Source organism: Arvicola amphibius, chromosome 2 (genome assembly GCF_903992535.2).
Source record: "Arvicola amphibius chromosome 2, mArvAmp1.2, whole genome shotgun sequence".
NCBI lineage: Eukaryota > Metazoa > Chordata > Mammalia > Rodentia > Cricetidae > Arvicola > Arvicola amphibius.
Genome location: NC_052048.2, coordinates 155,145,260 through 155,172,627, shown reverse-complemented (window position 1 = coordinate 155,172,627; position 27,368 = coordinate 155,145,260). Strand labels below are relative to the sequence as shown.

The following is a 27,368-nucleotide window of genomic DNA, read 5'->3' as shown; positions in this document are numbered from 1 at the left end:
TATGGTGGGCCCTACTGAAAGCATGCCATTGCACAAAACACACATGTAACAAAGTCTGTAAGAAGAATTTAAAGACAAAAATGTAAGTAAACAATGAGTCTAGGCAACAAATACCTCAGTAAAGATAGCGACTTGGTTACCTAAGCTGCCCTTAGTCAAGATGGTGGTGAGGTCATCTGACCTACCCTTAGTCAAAATGGCAGCAGTCATGTGTTTCACAGAGAATCCGCATTTTCAGGGCCACAAGGGGAATTTTAAACAGATACAAATAACAAGAGAGACATAGAGGCTGTATAGAACATACATTTAAAACAGAATTACATCCGTGTGGCCACATCATTCACACATTCTTTCATACATGAAGTAGACAGGAAAATTACTCAGTGCTGCCAACAGTCGGGTGCTAGCCGCAACCAGTTGCCGCAGGGAGTAAGGACTAAGAGTGGAACGGCTGCCTCGGATCCAACAGGTTTTGCCCATTACTGTGGGACCAGCAGCTGTAGCAGTGGCAGAGACAGAATAGGAGCAAGAAAAGGAACAGAAGTGAGAAAAAGAGCGTGGGTGGGAGTGGGGCTGCCCAGTGAAAGGAAAGTGGACCTGCACTAGATGCCAGGGAGACAACGATAATACAGATCATGGTAGGATAGAAACTTTTTAATCTGCCTGTTTGGTAGAAATTAGAAAACTACCTCTTTAGGTTGCTATTTGAGGGGTACGTAGGCCATTTGTTAGTGCACAGGCGGATAAGGTTAGGAATCTGTAATAAGGCCTAGGTTTTAGGGTCTGTAAAAGACATACCAGCAGGGAGGTCAGACAGATAGTTTTATGTATATTTCCCAAGGCAAGAGCGTGAGAAAGGTAAGGACTCAAGGGAACTAATCACGAACGTCTTTGGAATAGTGCAAGGACCGAAGGCTAGGCCAGACCAATTTGAGAACCATTGATACAGAAATTGGGACTGGATAGCACCACTCAGAATGGCCCAAGAGAGGACAAAAATCAGAGTGGCAAAGAGCCAAATTTTACTTCTTAGCAGTGGGAAATAATCAGAGATGAATGCCAGCGAAAGCTGACTTAGAGAAGGGGACCTTACCATTTGAAGCGATGGAGCAGGCTTGGGATGTTGGAAAGTGGTCCGAGTTCAGGGTCCCCATGTGTCTTCAACCAGCCTGCCTGTGGGTGGGAAGGAACGTGGAGAGAGCCTGGCTGAGTCACACACCAATGTTATCATTTATAAAGAGATGGTGGGAGACCAGTCCCACGAGGGGCAGCAGCAGGTCACCTAAGACCTCGATGGGTCCCCTGGCAAGTGACCTGAGGCCTCAGCAAGAAACAGTGAGAGTTTGGGTATAGAGTTTATTTAGTCGGTTATGGAGGGGAAAGGGAAATGGAAGAGGGGAAGGGGAGGGAGGAGAGAGGCAGAAGCTGCCTCTCCAGAAGAAGGGGGACGCTAAAGAGGAGGTAGGAGATCCACTAGCCTGGGCAGAAGGAGGTGGGGGTTGGGAGTGGACAGAGTTTGTCTCTTAAAGGGACAGGGTACCCAGGTGACAGACTAGGAAGGACAGCAGATCATAACAAAGTTGAGAAAACAGACCAGACATAGAAGGCTGAGGGTCTGAAGAGACCTGTCAAAGTGTGTGCTATATAATTTGAATTATTTTTGTTTGTTTGTTTGTTTTTGTTTTATAGAGACAGGGTTTCTCTGTAGCTTTTGCAGCCTGTCCTAGAACTAGCTCTTGTAGACCAGGCTGGCCTCGAACTCACAGAGATCCACCTGCCTCTGCCTCCTGAGTGCTAGGATTAAAGGTGTGCACCACCACCACCCTGCTCTTGAATGCCATTTTTTTACCAAGTTTTATGAAAGTGCATAATTTTATTTTACTTATTTTAAGCTATGTTGTTAGCATTAGGAGCACGTCATTGCTTTGTGTGGGAAGGTACATGTCACTAACAAAACGTGTGCCGAGCTGGATTGATGTGGGGAAAATATCTTTCCCAGCTAATTTTGAAAAATTCTTCTTGGAACCCAGGACGTTCACCCTGGGTTCAGTCACTGTAGCACAAACCCCCCTTGTGGTGTGGGAAAACAGAAATGTCACTTCTATGTCCTCCTTCTGTGTTACCAACAACAAACTTCCATAAAACTGGACACCTGCCAAACCTGACCTGTTACAATTACCTTTGCTGACACTCGGGCAGTCTACTTTTCTGTGACATCACTGAGATGGCATTACCTGGAAATGCAGTAATTCCTTTCCTGAAAACTGTGCATCTCTATGCTGATCATTCTGACGTTCACGTTTCCTTTGCAGAAAGTCAGGGTTGGCTTGTGAAAAGTTGTTCAACAACAGTCAGAATGTGAAATGTCAGCCCTGACTGGAGCCTGTCTCTCTTCACAACTTCAGATGAAGACTTCTCCAGCTTTTAGCAGTGGCTTTCTGACCTTGGCAGTGTTAGTACTCTGGCATCTGTACTGGCCTGCCTTTGGGGTTCTTTTCGACAGGACAGTAGAGTTGCTGCAGGCGGCCACAAATATCTAAGCATCTACAAACAGAAAAAGGGGGAAGGCTGAAGGTTCCCGACATGTACAATCGTCATTAGAGGAGATGGAAAACGGTAATTGCACTGCTTTGATCATTAACCAACATATATTTATATCCAGTTATAATATCATATCCCACAAATGATTACAAATAATCTGAGTAAACTAATGAAAGATAAAGTAGAACAGTGGGCAAACATTGCGTTCACAGTTCTCTTGGCGGCCACCCTTCTGGGGCTCGGAAGAGCTGTGTTAGGAAAATGCTGTTGGAACCATTCCAACTCTCCTCTCTGGGGAAGAACAACTACTAGAGCTCCTCACCCCTTCCGAGGAGTTTGCATATGTGCACTGCCTTCACAGCGCTCTGTTTCAGGAGCTGCTAGTACATACTAGAGTCCAGCTCAGCATCACACGAGACAGAGGCAAGACTAGATGACACCAGGACTGGAGAGCCACAACCAAGATGTGACTGATAACTAAGGGGCTAGAGAGAAGGTGGTGGGGTAAGTCTAACTGTGGTCCTCTTTAAGTGCTACCACTTAAAAAGACAGTGTTAAACTAGAAATAAAAGACAGGAATAACCCACACCACAGGCTCACCCTTTATACTCTTGACAACCTGTAAGTTCTGGAGCAGTACCTTCGGCTTCTGTAACAGGATCCTTTGCTATGCAGGGGAGACAAAGCCAGGGGGAAGAATGGCAAAACCAGGAACGACCCATTCCAGGACCCATGGGACTCTGGAGCCATCAGTGCACACACCCAGATCAGCAAAGGATCATGTAAATGCCAAAATTGTGACTGACTGAACTTAAATCTTCCAGCAGGAAGAAGCCAGCCCCCTCAAAATGGAGTAGGAAGAAATTGACACTCTGATCCTTGCTATAGGTACCAAAAATACAGAACAAAAAAAAGTGATGTCTCTACTGTGACTTTTACAATTACATTTAGTATTTTGCTTTTCTGTTTGTTTTGTGCAATGCCTTTCGGGACTTTATGCAATGATTATTTTAAGAGTAAAGTGTCACGTATGACAAATTTAAAAACAAATAATGAGTGAATAATAATTTCCTCCATTAAGAAAAGAGGAGCCCCATCATAACCCGTGGGAACTGGGAACATGCTGCCCTCTGCGTCGAAAGGGATTTGGGGGAATGTACTTATGTTGTGAGTGTGGAGACGGGGAAATTGGCTTAACTTAGCTAAGGGGTCCCGTGTTGTCCCAATAGGAATTTGAGGAGATCACCAGGGGACCAGGGTGCTATGAAGACAGGCAGGGGTGGAGATGGGAAGAGAAATGATAAAGGAGCCGCGAGAAGTTGAAGAAGTCAAGGAAACAAATTTTTCCAGCAGGCTTGAGCAGAAAAGTGCCCTGCTGATCCTAAGAATTGGCACTGGAAAAGAACACATTGGCCCTGTTTTAAGTCAGGGGGGTTACAGTCACCTGTTATAGCATTGATACAAAGCTCTATAATCGCCAGGTGATGGTGGCACACACCTTTATTCCCAGCAACTGGGAGGCAGAGGTAGGTGGATCTCTGAGTTTGAGGCCAGCCTGGTCTACAGAGTGAGTTCCAACACAGTTGGGGCTACCAAAGAGAAACCCTGTCGAGAAATAAAACAACAACGAAAGCCTCACACAGTGGAATAGCGGGTCATTCTGATATTTTTAAATTGTTCTTAGGACAAACAATAATCTTACCCTACAGGTAATCCAATTCAAAGTATTTAAAACTGGCAAAAATAATTAATTTTGCTGCATATTTGAAGGATCTCAAAGCTTGTTCGGGCTGAACACGAAGAGTGTATTGGTCTGCCTGCGAGGCAGTGCCCAGGTCGGTGCCTCTAGCTGGCTGCGGTGGTGCACTCAGGACAATTATCTTGGTCGCATAGTGAAGACAAACTTCAAGGGTGTCTCTAGCTGGTACAAGATGAAGACACAGGGTGAACGAGAAATGAATGTGTTTCTGTTTTATTTTTTCCAATTAAGTTTTTTATTTTTAATCCACAGGGCCAAACAACATCAGGACCATGGGAATTGTTTCTTTCATGAATAAAATAAGTAACCAACTTTAAAATGTTACAGGAAAAGGATCTCATTCATAAGAGGAAAACATACTTAGGAAGAAATATAATCAAACATTTAAACCTTAAATAACCTTTATAGGCCATATTAAAATATCTATTAAGACATTTTAAGCAAGGTCCTAAAAGGAATAACTAATGACTCAAGGTATAGAATATCTATCCATAGAAAAACTCACTCCTGTAAAACTGTCATTATGATCAAATTACTGTAATAATTAAGTATATTTTTGATTAAACTGCAGATAGTAATGATTGTAGAATTTAACGTGGATTCTATAATTGATCATGAATAAAAAACTACAGAAATAGCCATGGCAAAAGAAAAAATTTGTTCTATCAGATATCAAAATACATCAGAAAGCCACAGTTATTACAATAATTTTGTACCAATACAAGAACAGCCAAAGAGATCAATGAAACTAGAGCTATGTAAATAAGTGTAAATTTAGTATATGAAAAATAAACATCCAAAATAAGTGGGGAGAGTATGAACTTTATTTATTTAATTTACATCTTGGTGACAGTTTCCTCTCCCTCTTCTCCCAGTCCCTCCCACCCTGTCCCCACCCCTTCAATCTATCTCTGTTTCTGGTTAAGAAAGGGCAGGTGTCCCTGAGTATAAACAAAACATGGCATATCAAGTTGCAGTAAGACTAAGTACCTCCCCATGTATTGAGACTGGGCAAAGTGACCCAGTATGAGGAGCAGGGTCCTGAAAACCAGTAAAAGAGTCAAAGACAGCCCCTGTTCCCACTATAAGGAGTCTCACAAGAGGACCAAGCTACACAACTATAACATATATGTGGAGAGCCTAGGTCAGTCCCATTCAGGCTCCCCAGTTGTTGGTTTAGTCCCTGTGAGCCGCTATGAGCTCATGTTGGTTGATTCTGTGGATTTTCTTGTGGTGTCCTTGACCCCTCTGGCTCCTATAATTCTTTCTTCCCCTCTTCTGCAGGATTCCCTGAACTCCACCTAATGATTGGCTAGGAGTCTGCATCTGTTTCCATAGTTGCTGGGTGAAGCCTCTCTGATGACAGCTGGGCTTAGGCACCATTCTATGTGTATAGCAGAATAACATTAAGCATCATTATAATGACATTGTTTCCTCTACGCATGTTTGATTCTATCCTAGGTCTCTGGGTCATCCAGCCGGTGGGCCCTGGTGCTCTAGGAAGTGCCGGGGTGGGCTCACTCTCCTGGCATGGGTATTGGGCTAGACCAGTCATTGTTTGGCCACTCCTTCAATGTCTAAGCCATCCTTACCCCATTATAGGTCAAAGGTTATGTGACTGTGTTGGTATAGGCAGGTCAAAGGTCATGTGACTGGATTGGTATCCCAACCCCTTCTCTTGAAGTTGTTCCTGGTCACAGGAGATAGCCAGTTCAGGTTACATATCTGCTATTGCCAAGAGTCTTAGCTGGGGTCATCCCGGGAGATTTCTGGGAGATTCTCTTGTGCCAGGTTTCTACTTGACCCCCTTTCCAGCAGTGTCTTTCAGTACTCTCTTCCTTTCTCCCTCCCCAACCTGATTGCTCGTGTTACCATCCCTAGTGCCCACGCAGGACATCCCTTCTAGAAATGATGGATTTTAATCTTAAATTTGACAGGCTGCTGTTCCTGCAGCAGGGTCTCGCCTGTCCTGGTGTGTATGATCATCTCTGGCTCCCTGGCAATTGACTCACTCTACTCCTTAGTGATGACGAGCAGAGTTCAACCTGTCAGGACAGCCTGCAACAACAGCGACTTCGTAAGTGGAGGTGGTCATGTTGCTATCAGTTCTTCCCATGTTAGCTGACCTCTCCGAGCTCCACTTCCCACTGTTCAAATCAGGAACAGGGCTGGGGTGTAGCTCAGTGGTCTGGGACTTCCAGAATAGGCACAAGAGACTAGATTCAATCCCCAGGACCACATGCAAATGTAAAAAAATTCAAGTAAATAGTACACTCCTCATGAAGAAATTGATCAAGTGAAATAATAAGATAACGATCATTTAAATCTAAAACAAACCTCAATTCAAATTTCAAAGGAAATAGCAACTATGCAGAGCTTCTTTTAGTCCACAATGTTCCCAGTAAATCCCACTGAACAGCCTGAGGAAAGCTCACCAAAATGTGCCTGACACCCTCTGCAGCAGCATCGAGGAGCACTTAGTTAGCTCTAAAACTTTCACTGTAAGCTTGGACCTACGCTTAGAAGAAGGGCAATCCATTCCAAGGGCCGATCACCCTTTCTTGCTAAATGTTTAATCATCAGTCATTTGTTTATTCAGAACAAATCCAGGCTGGTCCAGGCAAGCAGGTCCTAGGAGGCCAATAAGTCTGTCTTTCTCATTCTCATTTTCTTTCTTTTTTCTTTTTCTTTGGTTTTTTTTTTTTTTTTTGAGACAGGGTTTCCCTGTAGTTTCTAGAGCCTGTCCTGGAACTAGCTCTTGTAGACCAGGCTGGCCTCGAACTCAGAGATCCGCCTGCCTCTGCCTCCCGAGTGCTGGGATTAAAGGCGTGCGCCACCACCGCCGGGCTTTCTCATCCTCATTTTCATCTCTGACTTCTAACCATGTGCCTTGAATATAGTTCTGTGCCGATATGTCTTCAGCCGACTTGATTGCAAATGCACTTTGTTCTGCCTGACCCTTCCTAATCTCAGTGGTGGTGGGACCTTCCATGACTGGGCCATATATGCCCTTGAATATTTAAAGAAAGCTGCTTTCTAAAGCTGACACGCCTTTGCCTGTACTGGCTAAAAAATCATTTGAGGTGTCTTTTCATATGTAACATTATCAACAAAGCAGGATGGGTTTAGTATGTATAAGGCTTATTCACGTATGTGAAAATAAGGTGTTTTAGTTAGTGCTCTACTGATGTAAAGAGACAACGTGACCAAGGCAACCTATGGAAGAAAGAGTTTATTGGGGGCTTATAGTCCCCAGGGGTAGAACCTATGACCATCATGTCAGGGAGCATGGCATCAGACAGCCAGGTGTGCTGCTGGAGCGGAAGCCGAGAACTTACATCTTTATTGGCAATTACGAGGCAAAGCGCTAACTGGGAGTTGCATGGGCTTCTGAAACATCAAGTGTGTGGCCTGCCAGAGAAGCAAGCAACAGGTTCCTCCAAACTCGATGACTTCTGAGTAAAAGCCTGAGAAAAGGAAGTGTACCGTTGTTTCTACGCAAAGCAAGGACCTGGGCGGTACCATGCCATGCTAGGAAGAGATCCCAGCTCCAGCCCAGCCTCCAGAGCTCAGAACCAAAAGCACCAATTGCATGGAATTAAGTGAGATATTCCCAGAGTACAAATTGGAGTTGCAAAACACAATGCCATGAACCACGTTTATCTCCAGACTGACCCGTGGAAACCACAGCCTTAACAGAGCGAGGGGAAAACCAAGACCAACGCTGTGTGTGACTCTTGCCGCAGTGCTGCTTCTGGAATAAACTGTAGCTAATTTGCGTTTCTTTTAACTCTGTACTAGTTGTGGAGGAGAAACCATCGTTTTTTTTTTTTTTTTTAGGTACACTTTAAAAAGGAAAAACATTTCTTCTGGATTGCATCCAGAGCTGTTTTAGGGGCAGAGAGAAGGACCTGTGAGTAGCAGCCCAACTGCAGGGTCTGCTCAACCTCTGGGGGGTCCCTGAATTTCCTCACAGCAAGGTGCACGGTAGTGGAAGATGAGAGCCTAAGTCCTGGAGGGGGGTTAGGGATAGGGTGTGCTTTACTTGGAACGAGGCATGTATTTCAACTCTACACTTTGGAACTCAGTGCTAGAAGGAGAACATGATTTCCTGAAGGCCAAGGGCTCATGTGACCCCAGGCTTCAGGAAACGTGTTATTTCTAGGGGAGTGTACCTTTCCATATGAATTCACTGTTGAGCCACGTATCTGCATAGAAGAATGATAATCCCAAGCGGAGGTTTCTGTAGATTTGTCTCCAGTCACTGTTGCGGTGAAGACCGATGGTCTTTTCCAGGGTTTAAGGTGCAGGATGCCAGTTATTGAATTTGTTTTTGTTCAGTATGAAGTTCAAGAGCTTATTTGTTTGAAAGATTCTTCATGTGTATGCATTACTTCATTGTAACAAAAACACTTTAAGGAGAAGAGAGGTGCAGACACTAAGAAAGCACGAATGCCAGCCCAGACGATGATACCCAGAGATGCCATCAATCACCATAGGCAGAGAAAGCAAGATATTCCATGACGGAACCAGATTCAACCAGTACCTAGCCACAAACCCAGCCCAATGCAAAGTACTAGAAGGAAAACGCCAACCCAAGGAAGTTAGCTACATCCACAAAAACACAGACAATTGATGGTCTCATAGCAGCAAATCCCAAAGAAGGTAAAAACACACACAATAACATCACCAATAATGAAAACTAAAATAACAGGAACTGGAAATCACTGGTTATTAATATCCCTTAATATAAATGGACTCAACTCACCTATAAAAAGATGCAGGCTAACAGACTAGATACAAAAACAGAATCCATCCTTCTGCTACATACAGGAAACACATCTCAATCTCAAAGACAGACATCGCCTCAGAGTAAAGGGCTAGGAATTTTTTTTTAATCAAATGGACCTAAGAATCAAGTGGATGTAGCTATTCTAATATCTAACAAAATAGACTTCAAACTAAAATCAATCAAGAGAGACAAAGAAGGACATTTCATATTAGTCACAGGGAAAATCTGTTAAGAGAAAAGCTCAATACTGAACATCTATGTTCCAAATACAAGTACCCCCCTCATATGTAAAAGAAGCACTTCTAAAGCTTAAATCACACATTAAACCCCCACACACTAATAGTGAGAGACTTCAATACCCCACTCACAACTGAACAGGTCTATCAGACAGAAAATTAACAGAGAAATAAGGAAACTAACAGATGTTATGACTCAAATGGACTTAACAGACATCTATAGAACATTCTATCCAAACATAAAAGAATATACCTTCTTCACAGCACCCCATGGAACCTTCTCAAAAATTGACCACATATCAGGTAACAAGCAAACATAAAGAGATACAAAAGATGAGGACCCTAAGAGAGACATACATGGATCTAATCTACATGGGAAGTAGAAAAAGACAAGATCATCTGAATAAATTGGGAGCATAGGGACCATGGGAGAGGGTAGAAGAGGAGAGGACAGGATGTAAGAGGAGTGGAGAAAATATATCGCTCAATAAAAACAATTTTTAAAAAGAATAAAAGCAAAGTTCTAGGGGAAAAAAAGAAAAAAGAAACATCAAAGCTTGCCCTGAATGACACATTTCCTTTCACAAAGCCACACCTCCTGATCCTTCCAAACAGTTCCAACAACTGGGGACTATGTATGTAAACGTAGGAGCCTATGGTGGCCATACTTATTCACATCACCTCACAAGGTGTAGAGAATCTAAATTGACACATCCCACTCAAATGAGCTTCTGATTCTCCTGGAAGTCATGGTGCTGGGTGGTAGGTTCAATGCCTTCTGGAGAGCTATGCAAAAGATCCCTCAGAAGACTCCACACATCCTAAACACGCAAGTAAATTTACTGAAAAGTTGTATAACTTTTCCTCAGGATCTGGCATTCAGAGATAAGCCAGCCAAGATTATGAGACTTCTTGTTCCTGCGCTGTGAAAAAGGTGTCTTGGAAAAAAGGTTTAACTCATTTGAAAGTTGAGAAAGACAGTGGGTATGGCATTGCTTTGGGAGGCTTGCAGGATGTGAGGGCAGCATGTTGGGTCAACGAAGAGACAAACTGGTCAAAGTCATCCTTTAAAATACTAGGAATGCAATAGGTTGATTCCCTTATAACAACACATCATCTCTCAATAACACTAAGACTCCTTTCCTGTGCTTATCCCTGGTTCCTGTGTATCCCAACTAGTACAGTAGTCAGAAAAGTCATTAAGAATGCCTGGGAACATTTTGCAATTTTAGCATTTCAGGTTATTCCTCTAAATTTGCATATATGTATATTACTATATCTGTACTTCAATACCAATTATCTTTCTGTTTGTGCGTGTGCATGTGCATGCGCGTGCGTGTGCACACATGCACATGTGCATGTATGTGTACAGGGAGGCCAGAGTAGGATTCCTGCTCTATTATTTGGCTTTCCCCCCATGAAACAGGGTCTCTCACTAAACTGAAAGCACAAAGAAACCATAGCTTTACATGCATCTTTTGCTCTTGCTATTATTATAAGGGTATCAGTATCATAGAGAATCATTTGACTCTGTTTTGCAGTACAGGGGCCAAACCCCAGCCTACCTCATGCTAGGCGGGTACCTTTTCACTGAGCCACACTCCCAGCCATATAGTCTATTTTATACCCCAGTTTGTAATACATAGAAGAACCTTCATTAATCCTCTCAGGACGGTTCGGTCATGGAGTGTCCTTCCAATCTACTATGCCAGACAACACACAGGTATATGCAAGGTGGACTGTCTTCAGATGGTTGTTCCTTCTCTGGACCTCAGAGCAGGACAGGAAGGTGACAGTCCTGAGGAAGGGACTGATTCACCATCAAACAGTAGATTCAGGAAGACAGAGGCTGCCTCCAAAGCAGAATTATAAAGTGTTTTAAAGAGCCAGTTCTTCTGGGTCAATGATGTCCCCACACTGAATGCTACAGAGATGGAGAAATTGAGCTCCACCAATAATATCATCTGTGGTGAGTTTCCTCAGCTCAGTGCTTTGGTATGTTTACCGTAAAGAGTGCTTGAACTTGACAGACAGCTGAGAGCACTGATTGTCTCAAGAGCAGAGATTCCTTGGAAATGATAAGGTGCAAACGCTGTCAAATGGCTCCTTTTGCATCACACTGCAATCTCCAGCCATAGCGGCTGCCAGGACCAGCAGGAGCAGAGCTTGCCAGCCATGCCTCAAACACCAGGCTCCAGCTATCTGTGGGATCCCCGGGCTACATAATAACAGGGGCTTCAGCCGCCCAGGTTTGGGCTGGGTTTAAGGCTGAGAGTTTCTGGCCATGGTACTCAGATGGAGATCCAGCAACGGAAGGATGCTATGAGCACCATGTGGTCAGGATAACCGGGCAGCCGGAGCCCTGAGCTACAGGCAGTGGGGATTCTCTGGAAGCTGAGTCCCCTTTTTATTGTGCTGAGCCTCAACAGGCTCGCTACTGAAGATGGGACAGGCCTGAGGGTTTGTCTCTCCTGCAACAGAGCCTCTGGGGATGGCCTCCCAGAAAGAAATCGGGTTTCTGATTAGAGTACACCTTAACTAGACTCGCATTTGAAACCCGGACAAAATGTACCTTGTGTGACTGACAGTAGAGAAATGACCTTTGGGACTGGAGAGTCATACCTCATACCTACTACACATTTGGAGAGCCTGGCATACTCTACTCATGTCATACATATAAATTCATAGAGTGTCCAGGTACTGCCGCCATGGTTGTTAACAGTGCCCATTGCTGCCCTTCTTACCAGCGCTTTTTTACAAGAAGTGGTGCCGGAGGGCTAAACAACGGGTGTGAATAGTCCCGATATTCACAAGACTTGAGCTTCTTTTTTTTTTTTTTTTAAGACTTGAGCTTCTTTAGATGTGTCTGGACCCATGCAGGTTCTCCTCTGGATGGATCAGTGTACAATTGAGATTGGCCTTATACTCTCAGGCCCAGCCTATTGAGCCCACTAATGTAAGATGGTAGGGTTCATACGGAAGTGTGGTCTGGCCTGGTTGTGTTCCTAGCATGACCGTTTAACCCTCTGTCACAGCAGTCCTGGCTCAGAAGCCCACAGACAGAGGGAGTAGGCGTCCGCACCTGTGAGTGACCACGGCATCTTTCCGGTCCGTTTCAGCGAAACACAACTCTCCCACCCGCTTCTGCACGGCCCAAGGCTGTTTCGCGGGCTTTTGATCTTGTTAGGGCAGTCTCACTATGTAACTCAGGCTGGGCTTAAGATCACAATTCTCCTGCCTCAGCATCCCAAGTATAGAGATTACAAGCATGTCTTCCCACACATGGACTGGTTCTGAGGAGCTTGCTATTGTTTCGGATTTTTTCTTTGTTTATTTGTTTACTTGAGAAAGACTCTCACAATATATCCTTGCTGGTCTGGAACCTGCTGTGTAGACCAGGCTAGCCTCAATCTCATAAAATCCACCTTCCTCTGCCATCCAAGTGCTGGGATTAAAGGTATGTGCCACTTCAGCCGGCTTCTTCTAAGTCCTTGATATTGCCAAATGTACTCAGACTTTCTCACATATGTGATTTTCTGGCCCTCGGCACCCTGTGTCTTTGCGTAGACCTTTGTTCTCACAAAATGTGCTGTACTTTTTATCCCTCTGAGAACTTTGCTTTCACCATCCCATTTGTACATCAAAACCCAGTGAACAGCCCTCTGATGCTAATAATGAAAATCACCAGGAAATCTGTGGCTCATTTTTCCTGCATTATGTGCCCAGTACTTTACTTCCTGTCTCATTGTATATTTACAATGCATCTTGTTCACTGAGGTCGGGACTGGCACAAGCTTACACTGCTGGAGCACAGCAAACCTCGAATCTAAAGCCAAATCCCTTTGACTCTGGAACTATCTCTTACATATAACTGCTTGTGTCTCATTTTCATTGTTTCTTTTGTTTTTATTGTCTTATATAGTTTTCTCTGCTCCCCTACTGTCCTCTTTAATCCCCTCCTACCCTCTCCCATAGTCCCCGTGCTCCCAATTTACTCAGGGTCACTTATGTAAACAATTATATCATCATCAAATAGTGATAGTTTGAGTTCTTCTTTTCTGATTTGTATCCCTTGATCTCCACTTGTTTGTGCTTCTTTCTCTGCTAGAACCCTCAAGAAGTATATGGAATCGATATGGAGAGAGTGGACAACCTTGTGTTTTTCTGATTTCAGTGGGATCCCTTTTGAGTTTTGCTCCATTTAGTTTGATGTTGGCTGTTGACTTGCTGTAAATACGGGACACAGATCAGAAATGAAGAAGTCAAATTCTCACTATTGGTTGATGATATGATAGTTTACATAAACAACCCCAAAAATTCTACTAACGAACTTATACAGCTCATAAACACCTTCAGTAATGTAGCAGGATAGAAGATTAAATCAAAAAAATTAGCAGCCCTCCTGTACACTGACGATAAATGGGCTGAGAAAAAAATCAGAGGAATATCACCTTTACCAATAACCATAAATAACATAAAATATCTTGGGGTAACACTAACCAAAGAAGTGAAACACCTATTCAACAAGAACTTTAAGTCTTTGAAGAAAGAAATTGAAGAAGACACCAGTGAGTATTTTTGCATCAATGTTCATGAGTGAGATTGGTCTGTCATACTCTTTCTTTGTAATGTCTTTGTGTGGTTTAAATATCAGGGTAATTGTACCTCATAAAAAGAGTTTGGCAATGTTTCTATTGTGTGAAACCATTTGAGGAGTATTGGTATTAGTTCCTCTTTGAATATCTCATTGAATTCCACACTGAAACCATATGGCCCTGGTCTCTTTTTTTGTTGGGAGACTTTTGATGACTTTTTCTATTTCTTTGACAGTTATAGGTCTATTTAATTTGCTTATCTGGCCTTTATTTAATTCTGGTAAGTGACATTTATCCAGGAATTTGCCCATTTACTTTAAGTATTCCAATTTTGTCGAGTACAGGTTTTCAAAATATGACCTAATGGTTCTCTGGATTTCTTCCATGTCTGTTGTTATGTTCCCCTTTTCATTTCTGATCTTGATAATTTGGATATTCTCTCCCTGTCTTTTGGTTAGGTTGTATAGTAAGAGAGAGCCACTTGTTGGTTCCCGGCTGCTTAGCCCCAAAACATTCACACAAAAACTATATTATTTAAAACACTGTTTGGCCCACTAGCTCTAGCTTCTTATTGGCTAGCTCTTACATCTTAATTTAACCCATTTCTATTAATCTGTGTATCACCACATACCTGTGGCTTACCAGCTAAAGTTCTGTCCGGCTTGGGAGGGGGGCTGTATGGCTTCTCTCTGATTCTGCCTCCTTTTTCTTAGCATGCCATTTAGTTTTCCCCACCTACCTAAGTTCTGCCCCATTAATAGGCCAAGGCAGTTTCTTTATTCATTAATGGAAATCACAGCATACATTTGGAAATCCCACATCAAGTTTGGATAAAGGTTTATTTTATTGATTTTCTCAAAGAACCAACTCTTTGTCACATTGATTCTTTGTATTCTTTCCTTTGTTTCTATTTTGTTGATTTCAACTCAATTTGATTATTTCCTGATCTCTAGTCCTCCTGGATGAGTTTGCTTTTTATTTTTTTTTGTTCTAGAGTTTTAGGTGTTCTGTCAGGACCATGGGGGTTCCTCAGTGCTCTTGGGGGTCACTCTGCAATCCCAAGGTGTCATTCAGCTCTGCTTCCATAGAGCTTGCTTGCTTGGGGCTGCTCCCGTTGAGGTCACTGCCTTGGGCCTGCTCCAGCAGTGGTCGCTGGCTCCTGCCTGCTCTGGTAGAGGTCACTGGCTCAGGCCTGCTTCAGTGGAGTCTACTAGCTTGGGGCTGTTTTTTTAGAAGTCACCAACTTTTGCCCAGTTTCACAAAGCTCTCTCACTTGGGCTTGTTCCCTCAGCGGTGGCTCCTTTGTACCTGCTCCTGTGGAGGTCGCTGCCTTGGGCCTGCTCGAGGCTGAAGTTGTTGGCTCAAGCCTGCTCTGGCTGAGGTTGCTGGCTCAGGCCTTTTCCCATAAACGTCCCTGGCTTGGGCCTGCTCCCTCAGAGGTCCCTGACTTGTGCCCAGTCCCACAGAGGCCTCTGGCTTAGGCCTGCTCTCTCAGAGGTTGCTCCCTTGGACCTGTTCCTTTGGATGTCACTGCCACAGGCATGCTCTGGCTGAGGTCACTGGCTTCAGCCAGAGCCTGTGGAGGTCACTGCCTTGGCCTACTCCAGCAAAAGTTCTCATTTTCATTTTTAACATCAGTCTCTTGTTCTTTTTCTTTCCTTTTTATAAACTATTTCTTTTCTTTTTTTCAAATGTAATATAATTAATTGTTGTTATACACACAAAAATATATATAGACTCCTAAATACATAAGTACAACCTGTTCTGATGTGGGATTCCCCTCTGTAAGCTGTGAATGTTTTATTACCATTGGTTAATAATTGGTTTATAGCAGGGCACAATATAGCCAGGTGGGAAATCTGATATATAGAAGGAGTAGGCAAAGTCAAAGAGACACCATGTAGCTGCCAAAGGAGACAGACACCAGAACTTTACCTAGTAAGCCACAACCTTGTGGTGATACCAGAATAATAGAAATGGGTTAATTTAAGATGTAAGAGTTAGCTAGGAATATGCTGGAGTTGTTGGCCAAGCAATGTTGCAATTAATATAGTTTCTGTGTGATTATTTTGGGTCTGGATGACCAGGAAACGAATAAGCAGCCACCACCTACACTGTTGCATCTGAATGTTACTTGTATATATGTTTTCAGGGCTGACCATTTAGTATTAGATAACAAATTGTTATGATTGTCCCTGAGGAAGACTATTGCTTCCACTCTCAGGGTTCCTTGTTGTCTGCAGTTTTTGTGTAGGGCTGAGGCCTAGTAATTCTTGTTCCATTTCTTAGCAATATCCCCCATGGGTTTGCCCATTTTCACGGTTTTGTCAGAACACAAGCATTAGCACTGTTGGCCAGCATGTTCTATTTTATTAACATTTCACTCTTATTTTTTATTTCCTTTCAACTATTTTTCTGTAGGTTTATTATATTGTTCTTTTGATGATTGGTTCACTAATCATTGGCAGTATGAGCACTTAAAGCAACATATTTCTCTCTACACATTCTCTACATATTGTTATGTTCCAAGGATCTTCCACATATTATTATATGAATTTTGTGTTCTATGAATTATTTTGAATATCCTTGCAAGGTAAGCAAAGGCTGAAGAACACATGATAGCAGACCTCTCTATGTCTTGGAAAATGGCTACTTTTTAACAATTTTGCTGCCTGGCCATGGATAGTAATAATGTCACTGCATTGGCTTTCTCTGAAGTTCTATCTTTTAGCCTTATTACTGTCCAACATTTCTGGTGGAAGAGCTCCATATTTTAGCTGTGCTTTTTGGAAAAATAATACTCTGTCTATATGTTCTTTCTTAATTCATATGGTTTGCATTGTATTTTAACCAGGAAATCTAACCTATTTTTCTTTTATTCTTTTAATTATTTTTCTGTTATATGTAGATACCTAAGGCCATTTTCATGTGAGTATATCGTGCACTTTGAATATATCTACTCTAACTGGTGATGGTTTATATCTTTCCACCTTCCCATTAGCCCCCTTTTTCCCAGTTTCTATTTTCATATCATCATTAGATAAGAGGTTTTTATATCTGTTATCTCTAAGGCCTTCAAATGATAGGAAACATGTGATATGTCTTCCTGAGACTGACAGTTAGCTTAATATAACTGTCTTCCATTGTACCAGTTTTCCTGTAAATAACTAACATCATTCTTCATTACTGAAAGTACTCCTCGTGTCTATAAACCACACTTTCTGTACCCAGTCCTCTACTGGTGTCCACAGCACAGCTACTTTGACAGTACTGCAAAGACATTGATGGGCAGCTATCTCTGTGAAGTGCCATCTTGGAGTCTTCTCAGCAAACATTACAAAGTCAGCTTATCCACTCTTTGTTGCAAATTTTAATATTTTTAGTCGGTGCCATTATTTCTTCCATCTTTTAATTTAGGTTTAGATGTTCTTTTTCCTGGTTGTGATGTCTTCTTTCCTGCCTTAATTAAAAATAATTTAGGGGCTGGAAAGATGTTTTGAGGCTACTCTTTCCAAAGAACTAGGTTCAATTCTCAGCACCCAGAGTAGCTCAAAACTCTCTCTATATATATATACAGTTCTAAGGGATTAAACACATGAATAAATAATAAAATTAATCTCTGAAAAATAAATAGCCAGGATGGTGGCTTATACCTTTAATCCCAGTACTTGAGAGGTAGACGAAGGCGTATCGTTGTGAGTTCTAGGCCAGCCTGGTCTACATACTGAGTTCCTGGAAAGACAGGACTACATAGAGATAACCAGTTTCAATAAATAAATAAATAAATAAATAAATAAATAAATAAGAAAGATAAAGATAAACTCCATTTTAACTTTTCTATTATCATAAAAAAATCATGATTTCTATTTTAATTAGTTTCTATAAATTAATATATCACTTGTGTTAAACTTAATATCTTTACCTTGGAATAAAAAGACCTCATAATTCTCTAATTCCAAAGAAATGCTACAGACAGATAATATGCTAATATATCATTGCTTATTTTTTTATGTCTTTAGATCTACATGCCAAACATTATTATGTAGCAATTTTATCCACCTTGAAAATTCCCTCCTGGAGACTCCTAAAGATCAGGAAGTAACCAAAGCTTGGTCCCAGAGAGCCTTAGCTTACAGGGTTCCCAAGGCCTCTCCCCCGGGCTACACCATCGCTAGAGAGAAGTTCCACAGTCTAGCTGCTTGCAAGCTGTGTAGGGAGCTACAAGCGTGCAGTTTTTGCTGGTTGTCACCCATACTAGAGTGGGCTTTCCATGGCGTAGCTGCCTTTGAGTCGCCCATAATCTACAAATAAGCCCAACAAACTCATTGCTTTTCCAAGTCTGTCTCTAGCTAATAAAATCATTACTTTGGTGTGTCATTGGTGCCATATCTGGTGTGAGGAGATATTCTTTTCAGGAAATCCCACAAGCTGCATTGATTGGCTCTAGCCTATGTTGTTTTCGGATATTGTGTGAAAATATATTGTTGTGATTGGTTTTAATAAGGCTAAATGACCAACAGCTAGACAGGAGGTATTGACAGAACTTCCAGGCAGAGAAAGGGGAGGTAGGAAGAAGAATCTAGGCATGGAGGAGACAGAGAACAAGGTGTTATAAGAGCTAGTTAGAAACAAGCCTAAGCTATAGGCCAAGATTTTATAATTAATTATAAGTCTCTGTGTCATTTTTTGTGAGCTAGTAACCCAAAGAAAAATCCTGCTACAACTATGGCTGGCATTCTTTAAGATTTACTTGATTATTTTACCGTGTTGTATTATAATTAGGGGCTTATTTGTGGAATACTCATGCCAACTGGATATAGCTTCTTGACTTGATTTTATTTTGCTGGGATGGGTGTGTTGCCTTTGCCACAGTGCATGGATGTGTGTCAGAGGGCAAATTGAAGGAGTTGGTTCTTTCTCCCAAGTTCATTCTAGGAATCAAATTCAGGTTGTGAGGCTTGGCAGCAAGCACTGGGCCATCTCGTGGGTCCTAATATTTATGCTAGTAATTTACTTAGTACAACTGTCAATGGTAAACTTTGTTGTTGTTGTTTCAAAATACACTTAATTCAATCTCTCAAGAAAGATAAGTTTTTTGAGTATATAGTTATTTTCTACTTGAAAGATGATTTTGACTTTCTTCTTGAAAGATAATTTCACTTGGTGTGTACTTATTTTCTTTCAGAAGTTTGCAGATAATATTTCACACTCTGGCCTCACTGTTACTCTTGAGAGATTGGTCTGTGTAATAGCAATAATGATTGAAAATATTTAAGAACTTCAGTTCTATAATATACAAGGGACTGCTTTTGACTGTATTTATGTGTGCTATCATATATAAGAAGTACTTTAATACTTTAATACTCTCACATATAATAAGTAGGGGGTCTTGTCATCATTCTCTTTTTATAAATAATCACATTCCAGTAACAGGATCACTAACTATCCCACCTAGCTTTGAACCTGTGCTATCTCAAGTCTTTCTGCTTTGTTCACTCTGCTTTGGTTTCCACAGTTCACACAAGCATGCCTCAGTATAGAACTTTTTCATTATCGATACCGCGTGGGGTTTATATGACTTTCCACATGTTCTGTCCCACAGTTCTGGTGATGATCCTTCAGCCCTTGTCCTTCTCTTGTCTGTCTAAATACCCAGTAAGCACGTGTGAGAACTTCATGGCTTCCATATCTCTAACCAACCTCTGCATCTTCCCAATTACCCTTTGTTTAATACATTTTCCTTAATCTAATGTTTATTCTATTGTGTATCTAATTTTCAGTACAATATTGATACTTTTTTGTTTGTTTTATTTTGCTTTTCTGAGTCAAGGCAGTCCAGGATGTTTTAAACTAGATGTAAACCATGCTAACCTTGAACTTGAGGTGAAGCTCCTGCCTCTGTCTCCTGGGTTTTGGGATTAATACCCACCAAATTCCATCATTTAATAATATATTCTTGCTTTATTATGTTTTAGAGGTCTTTTATTTAAGTGCATTTCCAATAGAGTTCCACCTGTAAGCAATCCCGGTACTTCACATGCCACACAGAAAAACAAGGACTGGGGCCATGTCAAGGTCTGCCCCAAATCACTTGTGTGGTTTTTAAAGGTATGCAGTTTAAGAACATATCTATTCTATCTTGTTAATATTTTCAAATAGCATTTAAATATCTTTAAATAGTAGGTTAATATTTTTTGATGTAAGACAATTTTAATACAATCTTTTCTCATTTACATAGCTATTCCTGTTTGCACTCTCTCCCCTCTTCCTGTTTCATCCTTCTCCCCACCCCACCCCACCACTTTCCATCCACCCCTCAGAAATGGTAAGGCTTCCTATGGGGAGTCAAGAAAAAGTCTGACATATCACTTCAAGGCAGGACCAAGGCCCTCCCTCCAAAAATAATGTGTTCCAAAATGCCAATTCAAGTAAAAGGATAAATCCTGATCCTACTGCTAATGGCCCCACAGACTACCCAAGCTTCACAACTGTCCCTCATATTCAGCGCACCTACTTTGGTCCTATGCAGGTTCCCCCACTATCAGTCCAGAGTCATTGAGTTCTCACTACCTCAGGTCAGCTGTTTCTTTGGGTATCACCATCATGATCATGGCCTTTTTGTTCTTATTATCACTCCTCCCTCTCTTGAACTGGTCTCCAGAAGCTTGGCCCAGTGCTTCTCTGTGGATCTCTGCATCTGCTTCCATCAATTGTTGGATGAAGCTTCTATGATGATAATTAAGGTAGTTATCAGTCTGATTACAGGGGAAGGTCAGTTTAGACATGCTCTCCACTATTGCTTAGAGTCTTAGCTGAGGTCATCCTTGTGGATTCCTGAGAATTCTAGGTTAATATTTTCAAATTACATATTATCTTATTTTTTTAGTTTCCTGCTTGTTTTCTAATGAAAGAGAAAAAAAGGGTATAGATACTGATGGGAGGGGAAGAGAGAAGGAAATAGGGAAAGAGAAATCATAATCAGAATATATTGTATGAAAAAATCTATTTCAATTTAAAATATAAAAGAAAAAGGCAAACCTACTCTAAATTAAAGTTTTATATAGTATGTTCCATAAATGTGGGATTACATTTAAAACATAGGATTGCAGGAGGAGAAAACAAACCATTTCTCTTTTCTCTGAGGATCTGTAAGGTTCTGGAACCCCATGTCTCCTTTTCCTAAGAGTATTATCTTCCTAGAAGAACACTTGTAACCCAATCCTCTCAATTTATGAACATAGTATGCCCTCCCCTTCTAGTCCTTTGACAGGTCTGACCTACAGTCAAGTAGACTATAAACTACTCAAGCCTTTAACTAGATTTCAGAGAATTTTAAATCTCTTAAAGCAACTAGTTTAGGACATTATAAGAGCAAATGTTCATATCTGTCTCCTGAATAACCCTAAGTGATTTCAGAAGAATTTCATGACTACATGGAAATTGATTGAACACATAATCTATTTTCCTCATGCACATGTAAATTTTGCATCTCAAAATACTGGGTTTCTTTCACTTCCAATGGGAGTTCTGCACACAGTCTATAAATCTTGCTGTTAAGACATTTTCCTTCATTATCCTAAATTTATCTTAATTTCAATCCAATTATAAACTGTTTACTAGAGTTTTCCCTTCATATAATTGAGCACAGTATAGTTGATTTTTTAACTGTAAACATACATCTGTGAATAATTCCTAAATGCCACAGTACATAGGAGACCCTGCAACATAATGGAAGTAATTTATTTCCAAATTGCTCCCATTTCTCTTATGCCTTGCTCACAGCGCTTTATTAAAATCAAGCCCAGCAGGTATGACAAGAGGCTGACCTTGTTTCTGCAGCACTATACACGCTGCCCTTGCAAGACTTCCAAGGCTTGCCCAGCTCAGAAACTCACAATCTCTACAGCAAAGTTGTGGTGAAACAGCCATGTTTGAAAGCAAAAGTCAAAGGAAGTCTGCAGAGGTTGGCCCTGTTCTGCCAGCGCTCCAGCCCTGTGACTGTGAGCATTATTCAGCCTGTCTCTGCTTCCGCTTCCTCGCCTGAAACTGGAGGCGCAGTAGCTCCTTCATAGGGCCATGGTAAGGACAAAATGACTGACAGCATAAATAATGCGGCCTCCATTTTTAATAGTTGCTATTAATATCATTAACATTATGGTCACTTTTATTCGTTAGTAGCCAATTTTGAAGCAATAAGTGAAGATGCTACATAGAAGTTCAACACCATTGCCTGAAAAATGATTATAGCAGCATAACGTGATCTGTTTAGTCTTACATCTTCGTGGTCAAATGTCATTGACCAACCAATCAAAACTATTTTAAGCAAATAATCCTTCTAGTAGTCCACAAGCCAGCTAACTCTGTTATGGTCACTCAGAGACAGTTTGAGCAATGCATCAATTGAGTCAGATTCATCTGAATGGTGCTCAGCATCTACTGTCTGCAAGACACTGAGTCAAGATGTGCAGAAGACACGAGGATGAAGGGTTACTCAATAGCTATTAAGTGGCCTTTGATGAGTCAGCCACTGAAGTAGGTGATAAAGATTTTAAAAAGAGGAGGTAAGAATAGTTTTTGTTCTTGAGGAGTTTCTAATCTTAAAGTGGGAGGAGGATGGGAGGAATTAGTTATAGTGATGTCTAAGGACTGTATGAGAGAGGGGTAAAATTTAAAGGTGAAATGCAAAGAGGAAAAGGTCCAGGTGAAAACGGTATCAAAGTTGAACACAGTATCTGGAGGAATTAATGAGGGGAGGGTCCAGGCAGAATACTAGGAAGCATACACAAAATCCCCAAGATGCTTCCATGAAGAAAGAAATAGGAATGATGCCGGAGCTGTAGAACATGGTACAAGAGCAGATAGAATGGAAAAGATGCTCAGAGAACACTGCCAGCCTTTCTAAGCGGCTTAGAAATGAGAAGGTACTGAAGGTGATTGACATTGTAAAACCATCCCTCTGACTGCAGAGTAAGGACCAGATAAAGTAGGAGAAAGTGGGATGAGATTTGAGTCAGAAAAAAACAATTCAACTGACAAGACCTGAATTTTACCTGGACTTGGAGAAGATCATGGAAATATAAAGGAACAAATGGTTTCAAGAGACCCTGAGAAGACTCAGTAAGGACTAGTAATTGGGGTTACATGGGTGGAGAAGAAAGAACCAAAGACAACTTCAGATGAGAGAAAAGACAAAAACAAACAAACATACAAAAGCGAACGCAGAACTATCTGATCCTGACCGTGTAGTGTAGGAAGCAGGAAAGAACGAGATCACTGATGTAACCGACACATAAAGATGCAGAAATGCAAAAGAATAATCCCTTAGGTCCCCAGAAGCACCACCCAAGTACACAGGCCCTTGAACTTGGTGAAGATTTCTAAGGATTCCTGGACAGGCTGAAGAGGTGTTTGCATCCCACAGTGGACAAAGCAGGACCAGGACTAACAAGGTCTGTGACCCTCCTCCTCCTTTGCCAGCTGCAGGCCTCTGAGTTCTGCCCATCGGTTTGGGCATTGTTTCCCTGAAAATATTCTTAATGAAGACCTTGCCATGATAAGAAGCAAATCATTCCCAGTCCCTTAATATTTTTAAAAAATAAAAATGACAAAAGCTAGAGTATTCAACTTGTGTGAGGCCCTGGGTTGAACCCTCAGTGCCTCCAAAGCAAGGTAAAAGACAGACTTTCAAACAATGCTTCAAAGCTTTTCTGTATCAGAGTTTTGTCCTGGAATAGATATAGACACTGACATCAGACTTCAAACTCTTAGCATTGCCCTCAGCTTCTGTTCCAACTGCTGGTGCCTTCACTCCAGCCCTGCCAACCGCAGCCCTGAGACCAGAACGTATGTCAGCGCTGAAGGCACAGAGAGGGGCATTGCTGCCTGTTAAATTGCCAAGCCAGCACATGTGGGATGCATCTTTAACCACAGAATATGTTTTTGTTAAGGCCTTTCCTCAATTGTAAAATCTTAAATTTAATAAGGATAGAAGAAGCCTATAAATCAAACACAATAAAATCGTAAATCATGCACCTTGTTCTAAATGGGCTCCATATATTTTATCACCAAAAGTATAGATCTGGGTGCTTTGCAAAGACGGCTTCTCCAGCAGTCTGGGGGACAAAGCCGCATTAGTTTTCAATTTACGGAACATGATGTTAGCGATTACATTAACTTAATCTAATATTATTTCCCATATTTAAAGATAGAATGAGAACCTTGTGTTTCAATTGTTGTTGGCTCTAAAAACATAAATGGGAACGCATGTGTGCATGTGTATGTGTGTACGAACATAAAGAAACAAGGACGCTGCTGGCCTTCCACATAATCAGCCGGGTTATTAGTACAGCTGCCCGTTCCATGTCTCAGGGGATTAGAAGCTCGGCCCCAAATCTCATTTAATTACAGAGCATTGACTACCATGGACCTCTTGCATCTGGACCCAGGATAATAGAGAGTATTTTGTCTGAATGGTTTGTAGTGTTTGGGGTAGAAACACATGTAGTTCAATTTCTAACATTTGGTTGAGAACAAAAAGCAAAACTTCACAGATGGTCAGCTCAGTCTATTAAACAATTTCACTAACGTTCCTCTACTCTCCTTTCCTATTGAGACTTGCAAAGTGCACTTCTTTTCCCTTTGGTGTGTATAGTGGAAGGGTACTAAATTATTTAGTTCATCTGTAGATGAATGTAAAAGTAATATTTACCTCAGAAGTTATCACAGGAGGGAAATCAGGTAATGCAAGTGAAAGGTCACCAAACCAAAGTCGATGGTGTGTTAGCTAATTACAACCACACTTCCTTAACCTGTTCATTCATTCATTGCTGTTTAGAAGAAAAACAACTTTGTGCCCCTCCAAGGCATCATGCCCTGCTCCCATGAAAGGAGTAGAGTGATCGACAGTAATATTTTGGGTTTCTGCTCTACTGTAGCTCCTAGCTAGGCAGGGCGCTAGGTGAACAGAGAGTAACAAGTGCTGTGAGAAATCCAAAGTGGATATTGTGACAAAGACTTTGGGACTTTTAGGGAAAGACCCCCAGAAGCATAACATTTAGTTGGAAACTAAATTAATTAATTAAATGATAATGAAGGCTGGCTACTGGAAGTATATTTCCAGATGAGGAGCAAATGCAGTGAGCCTAAGCTAGCCCCATGTGAAGAGAAGAGGCACCCACCAGGAATGGAAGATAGGGACGGGGAAGTAGTACAAGTTGAGGCATGGGGAACACTAGTTCCTTATATGGAGGGCCAGCCTTGTTCCTGGTGCCAGAATTTGGACCTTATCCTCAGAGCTCAAGGAAGTCACTGGAGGGGTTAGGCACTGAACAGAAGTCTTCTGAATCATACTGTGAGAAGACTACACTCTAGCTGCTGTGTGGGAAAACCGACTAAGGAGAATGGGCAAAATTGCATCGCAGACACCAATTTAATAGCTAATATGTATAGGAGAAGGACGGCTGCACTGTGGTGGCGGTATGAAGATACGAACAGGTAACTAGATGGAGAGGTCAACCAGGAAGTTAGCTCTACAGCAGGGAAGGAGGAGACCTAGGAGAGAACTGAAGACATGTTAGCAACAGGAAATTCGAAGCTAGGGCAGGTAAAGCCTTGAGCCCAAATGAAGCATCCTACAAAGAGGTCATAGAAAGCAAAAAAGAAGAAGGGCACCACTTTGTTTTGGGACATCCCTACATTCACAGTCTTAGAAGGGAAGTCCATCAGAAGAGCAATCAACAAAGGCAGGGGAGGAGGATTCTGGGAAATGTGCAAGAGCCAAGAGAAAAACGTGTTAGGAACAAAGGGATTCTTGGTAGAGTTGAAAGAAACCAATGAGAACCCAGAGGAGTCAGCTGCACTCAGTCATGGGGAAGTCATGGGCAACCTTAATAAGAGACCTGAATGGTGACTGTAGTGGGCCAAGAGAGAGGCTTGAATCTGAGGAATGTAGAAGACAATTTTAGTCAGCTCTTCTGCAAAGTTTTACTATGAAAGCTCCAAGAAATGAGGTGTGGATCTAATGCCTCTCCCATCTAATTCTCATAAGTGCCATTTTCATGGCTAAAGAACAATGGTATACCATTTTCATGCAGTTAAGGCCTTGTATGAGAAATAATAACTTGCTACTTACATATTAGTCAGCTGATGGGAAAAGAGCATTTGTGAGTTGCAGAGGATGTGGCAATCATTAAGAAGAGGTACGAGCATCAGATGTGTGTCAATATATACCCACCCATCCCGCCTAGTGACCTCATACAATTAGAACACCGAAGGTAGGTTCAGCCTAAAGACTATCTGAACAATGATGCCTCAGGACCCAACATTTCCTTCTCTCTGCTCTGTGGTCGTCAATATCAGTTTCCTCTCATGTATCCTAGATACCTTCTAAACGTACTGCATTCCCCATTGTTCAAAAGATAGACGATGTCCTTCTTGCCTGGAACTTAGCTGATCTCCTTGAGCAAGAAGAGGCCATATTTACATTTTTTCCATCAAGTGTCCAACATAAATTGACTTATGCCCAGGCTAATGAACAGGATAAAGGAACAGAAGACCATGGACACTCATTGTTCTTCCTCTTATAAATACAAGAAGTCAACAGTGATTTATGAGAATTCAAACCTCATCAGAACCAATATGGAAATCTGAAACAGTTTCATGACTCAATCCCTACCAGAACGCGGTACCCTGTGACCAGAAAAACAAAATCTCCCAGCTTCCAGGTTCTTCCTGGAAAGGTGTGGTGGTTTGAATGAAATGGCTTCCATATTGTTGAGCTTGGTCTCCTGTTGATGACCCTGGAGGGGAGGTTTAGTAGGTGTGGTCTTGCTGGAGGAAATATGTCACTGGAGATGTGTTTTGAGAGCTTAAAGACTTCCCACCATTTTGAATTCATTCTCTTTGATTGTTGCTTGCAAGTTGAGATATGAGCTCTCATATCTCAGTTGTTCCTTCTGCCGTGCCTACCTGCTGCCATGCCTCCCTACCAGGATGGTGATGGACTCTTACCTGGAGGTCGATGATAAACCCTTCCTCTAACGTTGCCTTTGTACCAGGGAGTAGCCTGGTACAGGCCTGCCCATCTTGTTCTGGGGAGGATGTGTTTGAACATTGTAACCAGGGCTTTACGGGCCATCAGGTCCAAAGGAAACTCCAGTTCCCCCAACTCCAAAGGGCAGTTCAGAAAAGAGTTCAACCCAGACTGATGCTGGTGGTTAGACAGAAGGCAGCATTCTTCAGGAACTTGTGAATCCGGTCCCCATCAACCAAAAGGAAGATTTTTCCTTACCTCTGGTGGAAGGGACATAAGAGCTCCCACTGTCAGAAACCTTTGGCTGCATATGGAAGCACATGCCAGACTTCAGGCTCCCATGGTATCCCAAGTGCCAGTTATACATTTCAAGTTCCACCCTAGCACCCAGCCTTTCTTACCTGTCCAGGCTGCC

General features: G+C 41.9%; 1 long non-coding RNA gene across 2 annotated transcripts in view; it reads right to left on the bottom strand.

Annotated features, from left to right (window-relative positions):
• LOC119806189 overlaps positions 1 to 27,368 on the bottom strand; it is a 79,410-nt gene that overhangs the window by 5,471 nt on the left and 46,571 nt on the right. The window contains exon 3 of one of the 2 annotated variants that reach the window (XR_006020751.1): positions 1,094 to 2,544. This is a non-coding gene — a long non-coding RNA (uncharacterized LOC119806189). The remainder of the gene's footprint in view (positions 1 to 1,093; positions 2,545 to 27,368) is intronic. The other variant, XR_006020750.1, reaches the window with a different exon arrangement.